This window comes from Glandiceps talaboti, chromosome 13 (genome assembly GCF_964340395.1).
Source record: "Glandiceps talaboti chromosome 13, keGlaTala1.1, whole genome shotgun sequence".
NCBI lineage: Eukaryota > Metazoa > Hemichordata > Enteropneusta > Spengelidae > Glandiceps > Glandiceps talaboti.
Window position 1 is genome coordinate 5,486,192 of NC_135561.1, and position 20,032 is coordinate 5,506,223.

Genomic DNA, 20,032 nt, shown 5'->3' on the forward strand with positions numbered 1-20,032 from the left:
ATGATGTACAGGATAAACTGCTCAGCTGACAGCATCATAGAACTGCAGGCCTCTGTACTGCACTGTCGGAGATGGACATTGTTCATTGCGTCTGTTGGCAGAAAAATTCACTCTGGCGTGTGCATGTGAGAATTACTTTCCTTTCGATTATAGTCACAATTCCCTCATTGCAGAGAGTGCAATAGGGAACTTGCAATCCAGACTGAGCATGCTCAGACACAAAGGACTATGGGATTATCTGAGGTTATCATATTACCTAATCTGGAGCTACCGATAAAATAAACCTCCCACAATGGTCAGGGTGACTATGACTTGATCATTTGTGGTTACAAACAATATAACAATATTGTTCATAATACTAATTGATTAGCATTTATTATCACATTTCCCATGATGCAACATTCAACATGGCGGGTTTGCGAGTTCCCTATTCCTAGGCTATTGCTGGACAAGTCTAATGGTCATCAAACTTTTAGTAATTAGCATTTTTGTAAAGGCTTTACAACACATATATAATATATTAATGAAAACACTCACAAAGACTTTCAGTTTAACACATACACATATCCATGCATAATGTCATTTGAATTTAAGTGGAATATCTTGACAACTTGGTTAGAATTCTATTTATTGCTTTTGGTAAACATATTTCTCTTTAATAGGGAACTTGCAACCCACCATCTTGAATATCCCGAATGCTGCATCATGGGAAATATGATGATAAATATGAATAAATAAGTATAATAAACAATCTTGTTACATTGTTTGTAACCACAGATAATCTAGACATGGTTACCCTGACCATTGTAGGAGATTTATTCTATCGATACGTTCATATTAGGTATTACGATACACATGTAACTACAGACAATCCCATAGTCCTTTCCATCTGAGCTGGCTCAGTCTGGATAGCATGTTCCCTATTGAAAAACATTTATCAATGTTTACGTTGAGTTGACTTTATTGTGTCATATTTGTTGTGTAGTATTTTAATACTATGACATATCTCAAGAACTGCTTTCTCTCTCTGGCTACAGCAGTACTACCCCAGAGATTTGTTGTGACCTCAAGAAGCTACATGTCCATGTATCCACAAGAAGCTCTCAGTCACAACTTATGATAATTATACCAGACATGTCTCTGTGCCAGCACCAGACTAATATTTAGCAGAACTCAGCCCTAACATTGAGCTGACATTAAAAACTAACCAGCATATGTTAGCAATAGGAATGATTATTGCTTACACACGCCATTCTATGTTAACACAAGACTAGCCTATGGCCTTGTCATCAGACTGTTGTTGATACTGGCCTAGGAAATTAGATTCTATATTATATACATGTGTACATCTGTGATGGTGAAATCCAAATCACCTATAATTTTAAATGTTACATCAGAACAATGTAGTACAAATTCAAAAATCTATCTTCCTTTAAAAACCAATATGTTATCTGTTCATCAGTTTTTTGATAGCAGATTTATCATTAACTAATTGCAAACCCCTGAAGTAAACCATCATTGTCTGCAGACAACACAGACTGTCTCAAAAACTACATCAGAAAACACACATTTATTTTCAAAAGCAAGACAAGATGCAAAATACAAACCTTGAAAAGCAGGTCATGTCATAAAGCGAGGTAAAAGGTCAAATCCTTGAAAGCATAGGGTCTAAAAATAACACTATGTTTTCAGTGTGTAGTTTAATGGGAAACTGGTGATGTTTGTTTTGAATTTAGATAGCTACTCTTCTAGTGACAGACAGCATTCCTACTCATTGAGTGTTTATCGTGGTTTCTACCACAACGATATAAAGTTACAATGAACACAAGGTTAATAACTTCCTTGTACAAAAACCCCAGCAATACCTGTAGCTTCTAACAAGATTTATTTAAATATTTTCATCCCAGTGTTCTCCCCGAGGTTTTTTTGAGGAGTGTACCACCTCTCTGTTTTCATGGGCCAAGACATTTTTTTCATTGTCAAAAATTATGATCTGAAAATATGTTAATGTTATGCAAAGTAAAATATAAATGAGGCCACCCCCTTCATTTTTCCAATACAATACTAGTATATATTATATTTGTTTGCCATGTGCATTTACTTCCTTGCTGTAGTTATACTAAAGCCCAATGATTGACCTCTGGACAAATTCCATTCTATTGCTGGGTATATCAGGATTTGAATAACTCAAGGTCTGTTTCTGGTTCACTTGTGAAAATATGGTTACTGGAAAATGATTAGAGAAATTGCAGATAATAAGAGTAGACTATGGATATTCTTGACCGTACATCAATCTCTATACAACATGAAGAAATGTCACTATAGAAACTATGGACCATGGAATTACAGATTTATACACAAAATGTTATTTTGAAATATTCCAAGGTCTAACCAGAGATGTTTACATGTACATGTATATCCAATAATAAGAAATGGGGTAAGGGCCCACAATACTAGTTACATACAGATACACAACTCATGCAACTCAAAGAGTCAAAGCAAACAGATATGTACAAATGTACACATTGCGCATACCCTGGTTGAACAGGAACAATATACACATACGTGTACATGTACATGTGCACTGTAATTTGTAAACATACGATATCCGCAACCAAACACTTGCATTCACAAACAACTAATAAAGGCTACCATCTGTACATGTGTATAAACAGGCAACATAAACAATATACGTAGTAAATACACAGTCAAAATAAGGCTTCACCAGTAAACACATACTAGTAGATGTATAGAGTCGAAAATAGGAAACCCAAACTAACTGATTGTGATGTGGTTGCAAAACAACCTCCAAGGTCAACTGAGAGGTCACTGAATCGGTTAGATTTGAGGTTTCTAATAAGTAGTTTGTAGATTAGACTTATTGTTAGCATGGATTAAATGCTGAGTGTAATTGGTATTAATGTTGGGTATTAGTTGTTGTGCTGTTTGGATAAATTTGAACTATTGATTGATTGAATGAATGATGGGTGGACGGCCGACATCACTTTTGGGCAACTGCCAGGTACGTAGTACGGTAGCCAGGTAAATGGAACATGGTTTAGTGTTTTGATGATCATGATGATTGGATAAGTTCTAATACTGCTTGGCATTGTTAACAGTTATTGAATTCTTACATCACTGAAGGTTGAGAGATAGAGGCTTGGGAGTTTGTCAGGTTGCCAAACAAAATAATGACATGACAGTGGTAGTTGGATACAGGGTCCAATAGTTCATGGCCTGCCTGCATCTCAAGTGTTCAATGTTCATGTGTATACACGTATAAATAATATTATAGCATAGGACAGACTACAGCATAGAATGAAATGAAGGTTATGTGCTGTGCATGTAGTTAGCATGGATAGAACAGCAAAGAAATGAAATGTCCTCCTATACATGTAGATAGTATGCACAGCACAGCACAGCACAGCACAGAAATGAAATGTACTGTACATGTAGATAACATGCACAGCACAGCACAGCACAGAAATGAAATGTACTGTACATGTAGTTAGCATGGATAGAACAGCACAGAAATGAAATGTCCTCCTATACATGTAGATAGTATGCACAGCACAGCACAGCACAGAAATGAAATGTACTGTACATGTAGATAGTGGCACAGTACAGCACAGCACAGAAATGAAATGTACTGTACATGTAGATAGTGGCACAGCACAGCACAGAAATGAAATGTACTGTACATGTAGATAGTAGCACAGCACAGCACAGAAATGAAATGTACTGTACATGTAGATAGTAGCACAGCACAGCACAGAAATGAAATGTACTGTACATGTAGATAGTGGCACAGCACAGCACAGCACAGCACAGAAATGTACTGTTCTTCGAAACAAACATCAGTATATTTGTATGTAGTCCAGAGACTTGGCTATCAGGCTGGACAGTACACTAGTAATAGTAGTATGCTTCAAGCCAGCATATTGAGCCAGATAGCCAAGTCTCTGGGTTAAAATCATACAGAACTCTAGCCTGGAATTCAAGTACATGTACATGTATACACATGTACTTGGACGCACGTTACTCTATTGTATCGTAGATATTAGAAAAGAAAAATAAATTAAAACATTCAGTAATTACAAATATAGCATAGCTCTACCTTACATGTAGGTGGCACAGGACCGAAATGAAATGCCTGACTGTAGTTTGTATAGTGTAGTAGGTTACAGTACAATTTGTCCTGTTCTCACTCTACAGCCCTAGATATTTCAAGTGCTGGATAGTGGTTGCAGAATAAAAGCAGGTACTGGCAGTGGTAGTAGAGTCCATAGAGTGAATAGGTTGGTATCAATAGTTAATCTTGTATAAACAAACTCCACATAGAGTGTGCCACTGTGAGGTGATAGTGGTGTTATCATTATGGTATAGAGGCTGAAATGTTATTGAAGTGGCCCACAAACAGGTACTAGGTACAGGGTACATCATGTACATGCAGCCCTTTACCTGTGTATTCCACAGTCTCTTTAAAGCTATTCCATCACGTCTGGACCCTGGTATTTATGATGTAATAAATCTATACCCATTAACTGTGTAACTTATCTATACCCATTTCTACACATAATAATGCCAGTGTACATGTATATACATTGTACACTGTATTATCAGAAAAACAATAATGACACTTGTTCTTCTGGGGAAGTAATTGCATGTACATTTTGTATACAATAGACAGTCATTCGTGCCTTTTTTGCTATGTTTCATTTAAAATAGGAACTGTGAGTGCCTTTCTGGCACTCGCTGTTCAATCAGTACGCGGTTATAGTATTGCTCCGGATCGGAGCAAGGTGACAACTTTAGTTTTAGATAAAACGTAGCAAAAAAGGCACGAACGACTGTCAACAGTCTAGTCACTGTGTTGCAAAAGCTATTACTATGGATCAATGGGTGACTCGAAAGGTTGGCAATGTTGTTACCGGTTTGGAAGCTAGATCAGAGTGGTGGTCAATTTCTATTCAAAAATGCTCTACATTGTTATTGTATATATCTTCACACCTTTTTATCCTCTCTCTGTTTTGCCTCCAAACACAAACACACAAGAAACATGTTGTCCCTGGTATCTTTTCCACTGTTGATAACACTAAGCTCCACGAGAGTTGGTTATACTCCACTACACAAACGTTTCAACTTATTACTACAGCTCCTGTGGAAGTATACTAATCCTGTACATGTCAAACAATGTGTCAACGTTATTACAGCTAAAGGGTATCCTTTTCTTAATAGCTCGCACATTGGCTCGATGACTAGTACGCATACACGTTCTATATACTATGGCATAATTAGGGTGGTTTTACCCTCAGACCACTATTCTTTAGAGTGGTCTGAGTTTTACCCAACGATGCATTGTGGCGCAATAACTATGCATACACGTTATGTGCATTCTCCACGCGGAAGGTGCTATCTGCAATATTATCGTGAGGCAGCCAGTCACAAATGAATCTACCCTGCACGAGCTTATGGGCTTTGCCTAGTTATGATATGACATACCCTATATTATGAGAAAATGTATTGAAAAAAACAAATAAAAGTTTTTATATTTAATATCTAATTGTTTGTCATATGATATTTCAATAAGTAAACCATATGTCCTGAACACTCCAGGCTATACAAGCAGACTTCAGTTATTTATGCTGGTATACAGAAAAGGAAACAGTTAACAGTTTGGCATGTTATGTGACTACTAACTCTGTATAGACATAGTCCTAAAAGTTTCAGTGACTCAAAAATTTCTGATCTAGTGATTGCTTTTTATATTCAACAGTTTTAACACATGACAATTATGACTGACAGCAATCTGTGTTTTGAACACAGGTATTGTGACAGACATCTGTGTGCTCAATATGACATAGCATTTTTGTATTTTTTTTTACATAATACAGCTGCCAACATCGAAGCATTGACAAACGGAACCTGTTTCAAACAGCAAAGTGTTATTAATCTAACCCAGTTGTTTTACTTTCACTTAGCATGTTGGAAGTACAGAGATTTGTATTACACATCTTCAAGGAGAAGCTAGCATATACTTTCCTCTGAGATTCACAATCAAATGATGTTATACATTGTACAGCTGACCCCCTTTCTTCTAGCTACCCCTTTATCAAAATTGTTTCCATTCCATGACAACATATATTGACTGGGTGTAATTGCAACTGGCATAAATTAGTAAAACAATCCAGTGCATTGTTATTGTTCACACCTACCTTTACTTCATGAATTTATGAAGTGGAAGCCCTGACATAAACAACTGCTCGAGTAGAAAGATAAATCATGTTAGAACTACTAAATTGCAAATTTAGTACGGTATAAATATATCAAAATTGCGATACTTTTGTGTCGTATTATACATATCATTAAGTAAAATGTTGCGTATCTTCCCTGTACACATGTAGTGAGTAATAATTTATCGATCGCTTGAAATATTCTGAATGAGTTTGGACATTACCACCATAAAATCATCCATGCAATGAGCAATACCTAAGAAAAGTTGTAACTTTGAAATGATAATTAAACCACCCAGCTGTGAGATTCCTGTAGGTCAGCTTGTGTGTTGGTACGGAGTGTCCACACTTCACTGAGAACTGAGATGGATTCAGCTGTGTTATCAGTCTGTAGATTGTAAGTGCAGTCGTCTATCACAACATTGCCTATGGCAAATGCAGCGATGTATGTCATAGAAAAACGCCAACCAAGTGTGTCAACAGATGTGACAGTGATATGGTATAGACAGAAATATGTGACACAGCTGACTAGTTGGACAGGATAAACTACACACATGGCTACCATAATGATCTCATTATCACTCACAAAAATGCCAATCTTATGACTTTTACAGTTCTCGTACCAATTTTATCTCTTTTCGTTTCCTCATTTCGTTTTATACCCATAAACATTTGAGCCTAGGAATGCATTACATTATTTCCTGCCAAGTATATCATAACTACACATGGTACCCGAGAACAGCACAGAACTAACTCCTTGAGTGACAAATTGAAACAAGATAACAGTGATTCATTTTGGTTTGTCTATAGGTTGTTTTTCAATTTTCTTTTTTTAACGAAATCAAATTACAACAGTTGTCAACTTACACTGACTCTCCATATATGATGGGGTTGATATGACATACCAGTTTGGTTCATAAAAAGTTTATAGTTTCTTCAAATGAGTCATTTACACATTATAAATACATAAAGTGTGACCTGCATTGTATACTGAAGAGTATTATTATAATGTGCCTACATTCTGCAGAGCTGCATAGAATAGGATAGTGGATGGAGATACATGATGGGTGACAATGATGGGTATGGCCTATGGTAATGGATGAGGGTGTTATACATAATAGATGGGGTAGTTGATGGGGGTACACATTTTCATGACAGGTAACCAATAATGGGTGGGGTAGTGGATATGGGTGCATGATGGGAAGTCCAATAATGGGTGTGCTGCTGGACTGCAAGGGTAGGGGTACATGTACAAAATGTAACGATGGGTGACCAGTGATGGGTGGGGTAAGGAATGGGATACATGTATGAGTATATGATGAATGAGGAGTGATGAATGGGGTGCTGGATGCACACAAATTACAATGTACATGACGGGTGTGGTATTAGATAGGGGTAAATAATGGATGATCAGTGATGTCTATGGCAGTACATGTATTAGATGGTGTTTTGTGATGGGTTATCAATGATGGGTGTGGTAGTGGACTGGGATTTGTCACAGCTACATATAGCTTACAGTCTATATGTCCAAATACAACATGTTTGAAATATCAACAGAATTTGATATCATATTCAATATTAATATTATGAATTACAGCATAATAAATCATATTGCAGAATCAACATAAGCATAGTATACTAATAATATTAATAAATTCAAATATATCAGATACACATGTCTAGAGTCAGACGATATTTCATTTCATTGTATTTATCACGACATCGCTCTAACCTTTCATATACACAATAATTCATATGTCTGACAGTCATTCTAAAACCAATTTGGAAAATTAATATCTTTTCCATGCAACTCTGACCTTTCCGTTTTAACATCAAATCATTGTAAGAAATTAATTTCAGAAAATTTAACTTTTAAGTGCAGCACATAATAATACTCAGACTATATAATTGCACTGCACATGCACTGAGTCTACAAATCTCGTAGTAACTTGATTGGGGAACTGATGAAGGTTGCAAAGTCATCTGCTATTAGGCAAAATATAAATATTATGTGTTTCTGATATCCTAACTGACCCTAGTTTAACTTTAAGCTGCCAACCCTAAGCATTTTTTAAACGTTTAAAACACAAAGATAAGAATTTCTTTTGTCTTCTTCTTGATCTTCATTTCATGCACGTTTGTTTTCTTTCCAAGTTACCATGGTTACATCCCATGTATGTCTGTACATTTCTATTACAGAAGGGGTACTACATTTTGTATTCTGACTGACGTTTTGTTTGGTTTTTGGTCGAAGCAATATTTTTCAAAAATAAATGAAGTAAAATAAAATTGTGACCTACCTACCCACTTTCTGAGGCCATGTTATTGGAAACACACATTTGTTTTTCCACCTCTGGCATTAACTAAATTTAGTTTTTCCCCCCTAATTTTCTATATTAGAACTGAAGCAATTCTTGTTTGGCAAGTAGTACAGAGTGGAGGGTCCCATACTATACTTTTTCAATAGGGTATTTCATGCAAGCCCGAACATCATATACTGTACTAGTCGTCCTTGTGTCACATGGGCATGTAATTTCTTTAGTTGAACAGAAAAGCAGGGTTCTAACTTATAATCTAAGGTACACTCAAGGGGAACAAGGTGAGACTGAATTATGCTTTGGGGACACAGAAAAGTCATTTTCAACAACCCTACAATGCTCGATCTCTCTATATAAATTGGCAAATCTGGCTTAGAGAGGCCTGGATAGGGTACACTAGGGCAAAGCATTCTGGGTAACAAAGTAGGGAACTGCACATACCTTGGACCACGGTTCTGTGGTGTACCATGTTGGTATAACACTTACACACAGGGTCTATGTCAGAGAGCTACACATTACCTCAGACCACTATAGTGGTCTGAGACAAGCTACACTATGGATACTATATTTTAATATTACAAGTACATAAGCAAATACCTAAATATATTATTTCATCATCACTATTTTGATCACTATTTTGAAATTTGAAAAGAAGGATCTTAAGATATTCTACAATTCAAAGAACTTTGAGAAAGATTTTCATTGCAAAGTAATCCTTGTAAACTACTCCACTTAGAGATTGTCACAAACACATTCTTTCTAAAAGAAGCTAAATCTATTGGCCAATTAACATATCATTGAAAAGACTTACACAGAATGCCTGGAATAAGTATCTGTTGACAGGATCTCAAGGCAGTCGTCAAAGTATCTATATTGATACCACTAACAAGTGTTCCATAAAACAACCAGAAGATGACGTCACCTCAGTTCCATCTCCAATCAATAAATGACAATTTTCTGCATACACATCATGTAAGTCTGTAGAACCGATACTACCAATACCATGGCACTTGTTGAGATGTTTGAAGCCTGCTTTCAAATACAAACACATGCCAATTCTTGCATGCTTTTCTGCTTTTTATAGATTTTATGAGCAAGCCATCACAAAGACTTTGTAAGGGGTACTACAAAAGTGGATGCCAATATTCAGGTTTGCTTTGAGTGAGTTTACGATGAATGGATGCCGAAGCACTTCAGATTACACTGCCAAGTTTTTTGTTAATTTTATGAAGTAGACCACAATAGGCAAAGCAATTACTACAGGGGTGTTGGCTTGGTCTTGTTATTTGTGAGTTTTCACAACCTGTTTACTAGAAGCTGCAAGATAATTGAAAACTACCCATACCAGTATTGTCTTTCAGGAACACAAAATTTTATTATCATCATGGTCATCTACTACCGATAGTCAGATAATTCACTTGAATTTGTTTGATAAACTACAGCAAAGCTTAATAATCACTTTGATATTTGCTAGTCAATCCAGTGTCAGGCTGAAAAATAACCTTGAGCTCAGTTTCTAACACAGTGTCATTATTTTGTGGGCTGACAGGCTGAACTGTAGGTCAATCTGTGGGTCGATTTGTGAGTCGTTTAAAATGACAATTATTTGTATAAAATCAACCAAAACAAATATAAGCTTACAAAAAATACTGACAAATGAATACATATAAAGTAAGTAAATAGTAAATAATCTGGGTTATAAAAAGTGAATAAATAAATGTTAGGGGCAATGTTTTTGTTAATTAGGAAAATAATAGTGACCCGCAGCCCACACAATAGTTACACTCACTTCTGCACAGTGACCCACAGTGGCCTGCAACCCACACAATAGTAACACTCTTTCTAACACATGTTATAAAGAAAGGCCAGGGTTTCAATCCCAAGTTCTCAAATTAGTGTGATCTTATCAGGGGCGCCATAAAGATGAAAAAGATCATTCTTTTGTTCTAGGCAAACTTTAAGCTCTGCCAGACAACTGTTTTTATGCCTAAATTTTTATCTCAAGTGCTGAAGTGAGCCTTTAAAACTTGATTATTGAAGATACAGTAATAGAATGATGTACAAGTAGCCGAGATATTTTTCTATTTGAAAATTTGTACGTACATCAGGGCTCGAAAATAACAGTAGTCCCATACCCACAGACTATCAATTCTGGTCATGGGGCTACCATAATTTGTAGCTAGTAGCCCACTCAGGCTACCACTGATTATGTGATGAGGATGGAAGATTTATGGACATGAAAGTATTTTAATAACACAGTACACACATTTCCAAATTCAATAGAGGAAATCTTTTTCAGTTCAGGAATATCGGACTAAAGGTCACAATCCTTGGGCTACCAATTTCAAAAAATCTGGTAGCCCACTAAGACTACCAAAGAAAAAAGTTCATTTCAAGCTCTTTTTTTTTTTACATGTACATGTATATGGATGGATTCAAGTGTGATAATATGTTCCAGACATACCATTCACTAAATGTATTTTACAGTACTATTTTAAGATCTATCATAACTGATCATCTTTGACAGTTTCTCCTTTAAATCTGGACTGTTTACTGCTAAACTAATTTAGAAATTGAATCTTGATACTTTGAATTTCATGGATGAATACACAATGTGACTTGTTTCTACATCATAGCTTGTAAGTTTACATGCATGTCTGAATCAATCATAGTCCTGAGACTGTTTTGTCGTGGTCTGGTATCTCAAGCCATCCAAATTTTATACATGTAGCTTGAGATAGCAAAACCAAGAGATTTGTCTTGGTGTTGCTATTTCAAAAAGCTTGTTGTGGAGAGCATCTCGAGATGGTAATACCATCAACCAAGACAAGAATCTGGGCTTGGTGTGGAGAGCATCTTGAGATAGTAACACCAAGGCTTCAAATTCTACCAAACACCTAGCCAAATCTCCTGCTGGGGAAAGGGTGAACAGCACATTTCAGTAGTAATCCACCACACACTGACAGGCAGTTGTAATTGGTTACTTCATTCAGTTTGCTACAAATTCAACCTCCAGTTTGAAAGTAAGTCACATGAGACCACAATAATGTGGTTAATTAAACCATTGCTGTCGGTGGTAAGAATGAAATGTCATGCTAAAGAAAGCCATTTGACTATATGGTGGAGAGAGATTGTTAATGAGCCCACATGTATAGTTTCTAGACTTAGCTTGATAGGACTGACCAACAAATAATAGAACTAGCGTTGCTATGACTATACAGCATGCTGTACTTGTTGCAAAGAATTCCACTCAACAACAGTGAAATGCAATTATCCTACACATAGGTAGGTATCACATTTGGCTCCCTGTTACAAGACTTTTATTAAGAACACTCAAAAACATGCAAGATACTTATCAAGTACATGAGAAAGTCTATTGAAGTACACAAACTGCAAGTCCTTGAATCAAAAAATAGTTGGCATAAATTGATTTCTTTTTAAAAAACATGATTTTTATTTAATTTCTTGTGCTGCCATGACTCAGCATGTGGAAAATATTGATTTTCTGACAGTCATATCCTAATTGATAATCTTTCTTAGACTAATTTATGTTGTCTTGAATTGATTCAAGATCTTGTAGTACGTTTGTAACTAACTCTGGTTAGTTTTTAGCATGTACATAAACATATCCAAATCAATTACCATGATAGACTTGAAGGCACCAATCTCAGAATCTACTTGACTCTTTCCTAACTTTTTTACACAGCTGGATTAAGTAGACAAGAACTGTCAGTAACTGTTATCCATCACAGTTTTCAATGACAATGTAGTAGCTTTAGCGAATTTTAACTGTGTAATAAGTACAGGTATACTACAACTTAGAAGGCAGTGGTACCATAGTGCATATAGTAATAAAATTGATGTAACTCTAAACTGTAAATTGGCTATCTAACTTGAAAATTTACATAAGCAGACCAACTGGATCTTTCAGGGCGTAATGCAGAATCTATCTCTACACATATTTTGTAATAGCTCCAAACTTGGAGTGTAAATAATTTACCTGGTATGCTGGTATATTTCAGCTAAATCACTCAGCCTTCAGCTGTTATTATACATGACTCCATGAGGTAAACATGTATCTCTACACAGTCCCTTCCTTTTAACACCAAAGTAAAGCGTTTTTCTGTATGTACCACAATAGTTTACAGCATCCATATCCATAGTGTAAAAGTATACTGTTTTAATGCTAATTGACCACATTACCAAGGCCACATGCTAGGCTTGTAAATAAACCAATTGAAACAGTAATAGTAAGTATACTTTTACACTTGATATGAATGCTAGAAAGGAGTGTATCACATCTAGAAAGTGCTTTACTTCAGTGTTACCACAGGGGCATGTATTATTGCTTAGATTTCCATTTTTCTTAGGAAAAATATCATATGAATCTCGCTGCTACAAATGTATCAATCTCTATAGTACTATGTATACTATAACTTCCCCTGTACAGGTAGGAATATATATTCAAAAGGTTATTATATTTAGTCTGTAGACCGGGAAAACAACAATCTACGAAATATTACAAGCCCCTGTGAATGTTACTTCAATGTTGTAATATTGGTGAACTCTGAGTCTAAGTACTAGTCCTAGTGAGTGCTAGTGCATAAAGTACGTTGGCACATGTACATGTAACTCTACACAGTTCCTTTTTCCTGCTTGTACATTTACTTACCGGTACAATCACTGATTTATCCAGAATTTTTGTTGTTGCTTCTGTGAAGGAATGCTGTATGCTCTCCTGAGTATGGAAGGTTGTCAATATCCTTCAATTATACTGGAATAATTGGGTGGCGCCCCAATTAAGCAAACATATACTAGCCTGGAGACCTGTCTTGGTGTTACTATCTCAAGAAGCTATCCAAGTGTTTGGCACTGCTTGAGATACAGTAAGACAAAAGGCAAGTCTCAGAGCTAGCAAACGTGGTAATAACACCTTCATTTTAATCCTAGGCTATAAATCTCACATTGGCCTTGAAAGCTGCACTAGCCACAACTGGAATATATTTTGAAACTGTTTTGTTAGATATTGTGTCTTACTTATAATATTATTGTATACCCTGAACAGTACTGACTCAGGATTACTACATTTATGTAGCTGTAAACAGTATGGTTGAATATATCCAATCAAATTGACTTTTGGGTCCGCACCCAAAAACAGTGCCTCAAATGAATCACGACTTCAACTTTTAATACTATACTCCTTACACATAAAATAGACCTCTAATTGTCATATATAATGTCTAAATTATTTATATTTTAATCATGTCAGTGAATATATTGTTGATTGTCTGATCGAAATAATACCAGATTCCCAGTTTTAGCTAGTACAGGTTTAAAGTTATATAGAAATGGTAAATTATATAGTACATTCTTGTACAAGTTAATTCTATCATAATAGAGTCAGAGACAGACCAAGTCGAAGTCCTTATGGTATGACTATTCATGATGTTATAGTAAAGGTGTTCATATCCAGTAAAGATATTCAGTACACCATAGACTCTACATACATGAGTAGGGGCTAATGATTACACACAACACAATGCGTTGGTCAAATCTCCCAGAAAGATACACAATCGGGACAAAAATAGTAAAATGGTGAATTGTTCAGATCTACTTTCGGTGGATTTCTTACAACATGAATACCAAACATCCATCACCTTATACAGTAAATTAAATGACTGTACCAGTTGAGTACCATAAGTCCTGATATCTGTCAGGTTACTTGAGACCAAATACAGTTTTGTAAACATTAATACTGCAATTAGATACCCTACAAATCATATTATGGCTACATACATGACATGAATTGACCAACTTAAATTGGATACATCCCAGGTTGGTATGTGAACAAATACCTTGCTCTAAGTAATGACAGTTACTTGCAATGGACCCTGACTAAAGACAATTAGCACATGAAAGTACATTTGTTTGTTGTAAAAGAAACCTCTGAGGTCAATGACTTTGATACTTTGAACTTGAATGACTGACTGACAAAAGACAGAGACTCACCATTGATTCAAAATTTGTAGCTGTAGTCAGAACTTGTCTGTTACTCCAAGTACTACACAACATAATTATGCTTATATTACTTTTTCATAGAAGTCAGCAAATGATTCTTAAAAAGACAAAATTTACGAAAAAAGGGTGTATGTCAGACAAAAATGGTAACAGTTAGTTAGTTGCACACTCCACTAGAGAGCTTCGCCTTCAAAAATGCTAACTAACACTTTGAATATTGCTTTGGAAACAGTTTAGTTTGTACCCAGGTTTTACCTTTTATAAAGAAATGGAGTAACAGGGTCTTCTTTTTTGAAAATATGGTATAGCCAGTAAAGGTAACATATACATCCGTACAGTTAACACTGAATATGGGAAACAGGTGTTTCACTACAGTGGTGCTATTCTATGGAACAATCTGCCCCTATCCATAAGATCGGCTCCGAACCCAACCCATCGATATTTAAAAGCGATCTTACTAAGAATGTAGCCCGGTGGTGTGAAATTGAATATCTTTTTTAAAAGTACACTGTACCCCTGTAACTTTTTGTCCCAGTTTGTCCCTTTTGTTTGTTTTTCTATGTATATAATCTTGCAACAGGTTCCATTGAGAGAACAGTGAAATGGCTGTCTGTATATGAAAAATTCATAAATAAACAAATTAATAATTAAAATTCTATTGTCTACTATTGTGTAAACTAAAATTGTGTTTTTTTAACTACAGTCAGGTATTCTAACTCTTTAAACTATAAAATGATGAGGTGCAAATAATAGAAGTGATGTGCAAAGACAATTTTGAGACATTGCATCATTTGCAGTTTAACTATTGTCTCTGTACAAAGTATTAAACAAGAGCTCTGGTCATTCCTTAACACCATCTTGATAAAATTAAAATAATACTCAAAACTATGATGCACTTTAGCTAAATACTTAAGCTACTACTGACCATCTATGGATATATTAGTGAGACCTTGCGTCAGTATAATTACTCTAAGGTGAGACCCATAAAACCTTTGTAAATCAAAAGCTGCTACTGGTAATACTGTTTGCTACCTCTTAGTTTTCATACAGCTCTGAAACTTTGTACTTGAACTTGAGAGGGTCACATTACCGACTGTCCAAGATAGCTACCTTCCAAATCTCTTCACTGGTAACCACAAAAGGTGTTTTAACCCGAGCCCTCCATCACAGTGTACATGTATTGTATTGTGTTAGCAATCTCTGAACTTCAACACTATTGTGATAAAATTCCAGTGGAATCCAAACACTGGGAGTTGTTGTACCAAATATTGTAATGAATAGTATGAATAAGTACAAATTTTAGGGTCCATGTGTCAAATTTGTGACTGCCAAATAAAATATGAAAGACCAGGAAATAAACAGAACGCCATGTTTTAACATCCTGACAAGACATGTAACAATTGAATGATAACTACATTTACATAACAAAGGAATGGTCAGTAACAATGTATCAGTTTCTTTCATGTTCAAGGATTTCCCACAGTAGTAGTAGGATATAAATCTGGATATTTTTGCAAAAGACTTATTTTCGCTAATTTCACTGGAAAACAAAAATGCAAAAATAAGTAGTGACTAAAATGCCTTCTTGCACGTGAACACAATGTACCAGTCTGGTCATTAGTAAAAATTAGTCTTTGAGATCTTGTTGAAGACTGTAAAATCACAAAATTTTGTGGTAGTAAAAATATCTAGGTTTACAGTTAGTATTCAGGACAGTCTTGGGCAAGAATGGAGAATGGTGGCCCAGATGTACAAGAGATACAATTTTGTATTCAAGTTAGGGTTAGGCTATTCTAGGTTTTACCGCTTATCACGATTTTCCTGTATTTCTGGAAACTAATGTGATCCTTGGTTGCAATCTTTTCATAACCTAACCACTCTATTCTGTTGACGCAATGGTATATTTTTGACACCATTTGTAATCAAACTGCTATTTTCTCATGATCATGAATAATTCTTGACAGTAAACATTGATTGGAAGTTTTATGGGACTGTCAAGTTTAGTCATTTTCAATTTCAATCACATAGTACTTATATACAAACATTCTGCCTCAATATTGTCAGAGGACATATTTTCAATTAACTCCAGTGATCCAAACAAGTTGATCTGTATTTCAAACCCCCTGATGATTCACTAATGCATTAAATAAAACCCTAAGGATGACAATCATTCTAATCACAAGTATATCCTGTGACAGTTGTGTTTCTAAATGTCTAGATGTATAAGAAACATAAACTGCATGTAGTGTTCCTGCTTGGGTGAGCACAACTTAGCTGGCTGTGGTTGTTTTGAGAAGAAAAGAAACTTGACCCCCCTGTACTGCCTGGTTGTGTCTTTTATCATGTAACATGTGGCAACAATGTAATTTGACAAGACTCACTAGCCACTGTCAGTGAAAACAAGGGAGCCTTGTATAGACATTGTCAGCACCCACCCCAATTTGTATAGGTAGCACTGGTATGTGCCCAGGTAAGGTCATGGCGATATCAGGCATGGGTCATCCTCTAATGTCATCATGCACAGTAACAACCGTGTAGTGGTTTCTATGCTCTCTCCTACATGCACCTTCACCATAAATCTTCAAACTCACAAAGCCATGTGCATCATGACCCTTTTACAAATGGGTAACTAAATGAAGCACTAATTTGTGTTTCCAATTTAGGTTTCCCGTAATTTGAAATCTCTGTTTGATATTGATGTATGGTTGGTCTGTGTTGGTTTAAACTAATACACGACTGGACCCTAAAGTTAATCAGGGCAACGGAGCGGTCTGTTTCATGTCAACCCCACCGTGAAATTGGACACAGCTAGCTTGCCTCGGCGAGAACTTCCAAACCATGCTACCACACGTACGAACCTGCTAACATTAATTGGCAATTATCTCGCAGCAAGGCACTTTAAAATTGTGTGGACACCGCCAAAAGACATTCACGCCTTTTGTTGCAAATTTGACAGTCAGAGTCAATGTGGGTACGATTGGGCATGCAAATCACATACATCCTGTTCCTCTTCCTAGATCCTTGCGTGCGTTCACACTGTTTCTGTTGTGAACTTGGGATGCTATGGCCCCCTGCAAGTCGGAAGGTTTGTGGCACACTAGCTATCACAATGAAACCTTGAAATGGTATGATCCCTTTCCCCACTCCACTCTTTCTTTGTTCGATGTTCATTACAAGAAACGTTAAAAAAACACTAATTAGTTGCAATCGATAACAGCGTACGACCGTGTTGTCAGTATCATATGCCCGTAGTGTGTAGTGAGTACAGCGATCACGCGAGTACGTACGCTCATGATGCATCGTCGTAAACTTTGTGCTTGCCTTCGTACGCTAAATACATAGCATCGGGGGTAAATCAGTACCCCTGTCAGTAGCTGCCACGCTGTGGCTCATGAAAACCGTCCCCCTATAAATTCTCTTACCTTGGACTACAGCAATACAGTCCGAAATCTACAGAGAAACGTCGCTGGTGATCCTTCCTGTCGGCCATGTTGGACCTCGGTCTGACTTATAGAAATGAACAGCGCCCTCATCCCATATTTACTGAAAACTGTACATTTGCGTTTCCGGGCCATGTGTTCGAAGTCAACCTGTGAAGTGCCGAACAAATATTGCCAAAACTCCGTCAAAGTAGACTAGAAGTTTGTCCCGAGGTATGTTCTTTGCAATAACGTGTATTATAATCCTCATATGGTGTAATTCTCTAACATGTTTGGTGCTTTTCAAGTGAAACCATAGGACAAATCGATAGAAATACAAATTGCGCACTTTTATGAGCATGTGGTTGGGGGGTTATCGATATCGTACGCGTACTGATATCAATCTCGGCAATCTTAGTCATACAACGATCTATTGGAATGCGTATTATAGTACCATGGAGGTATACTAGTACTTATACCTCCATGGTAGTACTAAGTAGTGTGAACGACGCCCCGTGTGAATGTAGCCTTTCACTGACATGACAACACAAGCTGCTCATCCCTACTCCAGTCTCTTGAATGTAAAAGATCTCCTTTCATATCATGGATGTATCTCCCCAAACACACCCATGATCTTTATAGACAGAGCATCATGAACAAACAACGTAATCTAGAATTCGAAATGATTACATGCCATTACACTCATATATTTTTTGAACAAACATTATGAAATAATGAATGATGTGAGTATTTGTTCAGAAACAGTTTGCATACAAGGATTTGAAGTACTGAAAAATACTTATATTGGTTCAAAATTATGTTAGATGAAACCAAATTTTACTAGATTTCGCCTCTATGACCAATGTTCAGAAACTTAAAGAGAAAACTATGTAGTAAAATCAACCAGATATCCCTCTATCACAAGTATAAAGTTAGTCTCAGATTCAGAATCGATTCACATTGGAGGACAATAATATAATGAGGCCAGTCTCATCTTGAGCCGCAGGTTCAGTCTTGCTCATATTCAAAAAATCATGATAACACCAGAAGAAAAGCAGTCCAACAAGAAATCATATCGTACAGACTACAGGAAATGTCTCACTTCTCACTCATCGTAAAATAGTATTTCTACAGACTTTTTTAAATAAGACCAAAATCTTTTTAAACAGCCTCACTGCAGATACATCATTGGAATAGTGCACCTATCAACAAATACATCAGCTGAATTCTACATTTTTGGTAAAAATGGGTCTGAAATGGGGTTTGGTTTTGACAGCATAGCTACACATCCCTACCAGACCTGGCCAGTGGTATCCCCTCAAGCAAAAAGAGAGTAAATTGCTTTCTGTATATACTTAAACATGTAAACATTTATCACATTACCCTATTTCATCACTGTGTTCTTTTAATATCTTTATTACACTTATATACCCAAATAGAATTATCAATTTTCTGTACAGTTGTAATAAAGCTAAACCTTATCTCACTTTATATGTTATGTAATGAAAGGGTTCACCCATACTAGCAACAGGCAATGTTGATGAAAAGCTAATGACAGATGAAGGGTAAACTCTGACTATTGATGTCTTTGCCATCTGTGATTTGCACTTGCAGTGATTCCATAAAGCTTAAGTTTCATGATTGATAGTGTAAATCAGTAATACTTGCTTTGTTGTACTCAACGTGATTCAAACTTATCAGCTCTAACTACTCTATACAGCTAGCGTTTTGTGGCAAGTACAGCTACCTGAGGTTTCCCAGGTTTTTTTTATTAATTTAAAAAAAAATGCACAATGTATGGAAATTTATATACATTTTAATACCAAAGTGTTGTGATTCTATGCTCATGTAACATGCTCTAGATAATGCTAACCTAGAGACTTGTCATAGTGTTACTATCTCCACATGGTGTGGAGACCTTTTGGAGATAAAGTAGTATATTAAACACAAGACAAGTCTCTGTGGTGCTAAGATAATGCTATTGCAGGGTCATAATCTAGCTTGACTGCATTCATTCCTTACATCTTACAGTTATTGTACATAC

General features: G+C 36.2%; 1 protein-coding gene across 1 annotated transcript in view; it reads right to left on the reverse strand.

Annotated features, from left to right (window-relative positions):
- The window catches only part of LOC144444632 (exostosin-like 3), a 38,154-nt gene extending 20,087 nt beyond the window's left edge, over positions 1–18,067 (reverse strand). The window contains exon 1 of the mRNA XM_078134127.1: positions 17,992–18,067. The gene's annotated coding sequence lies outside the window, so the exon portion shown is untranslated. The remainder of the gene's footprint in view (positions 1–17,991) is intronic.
- Between the last annotated feature and the right edge of the window lie 1,965 nt (positions 18,068–20,032).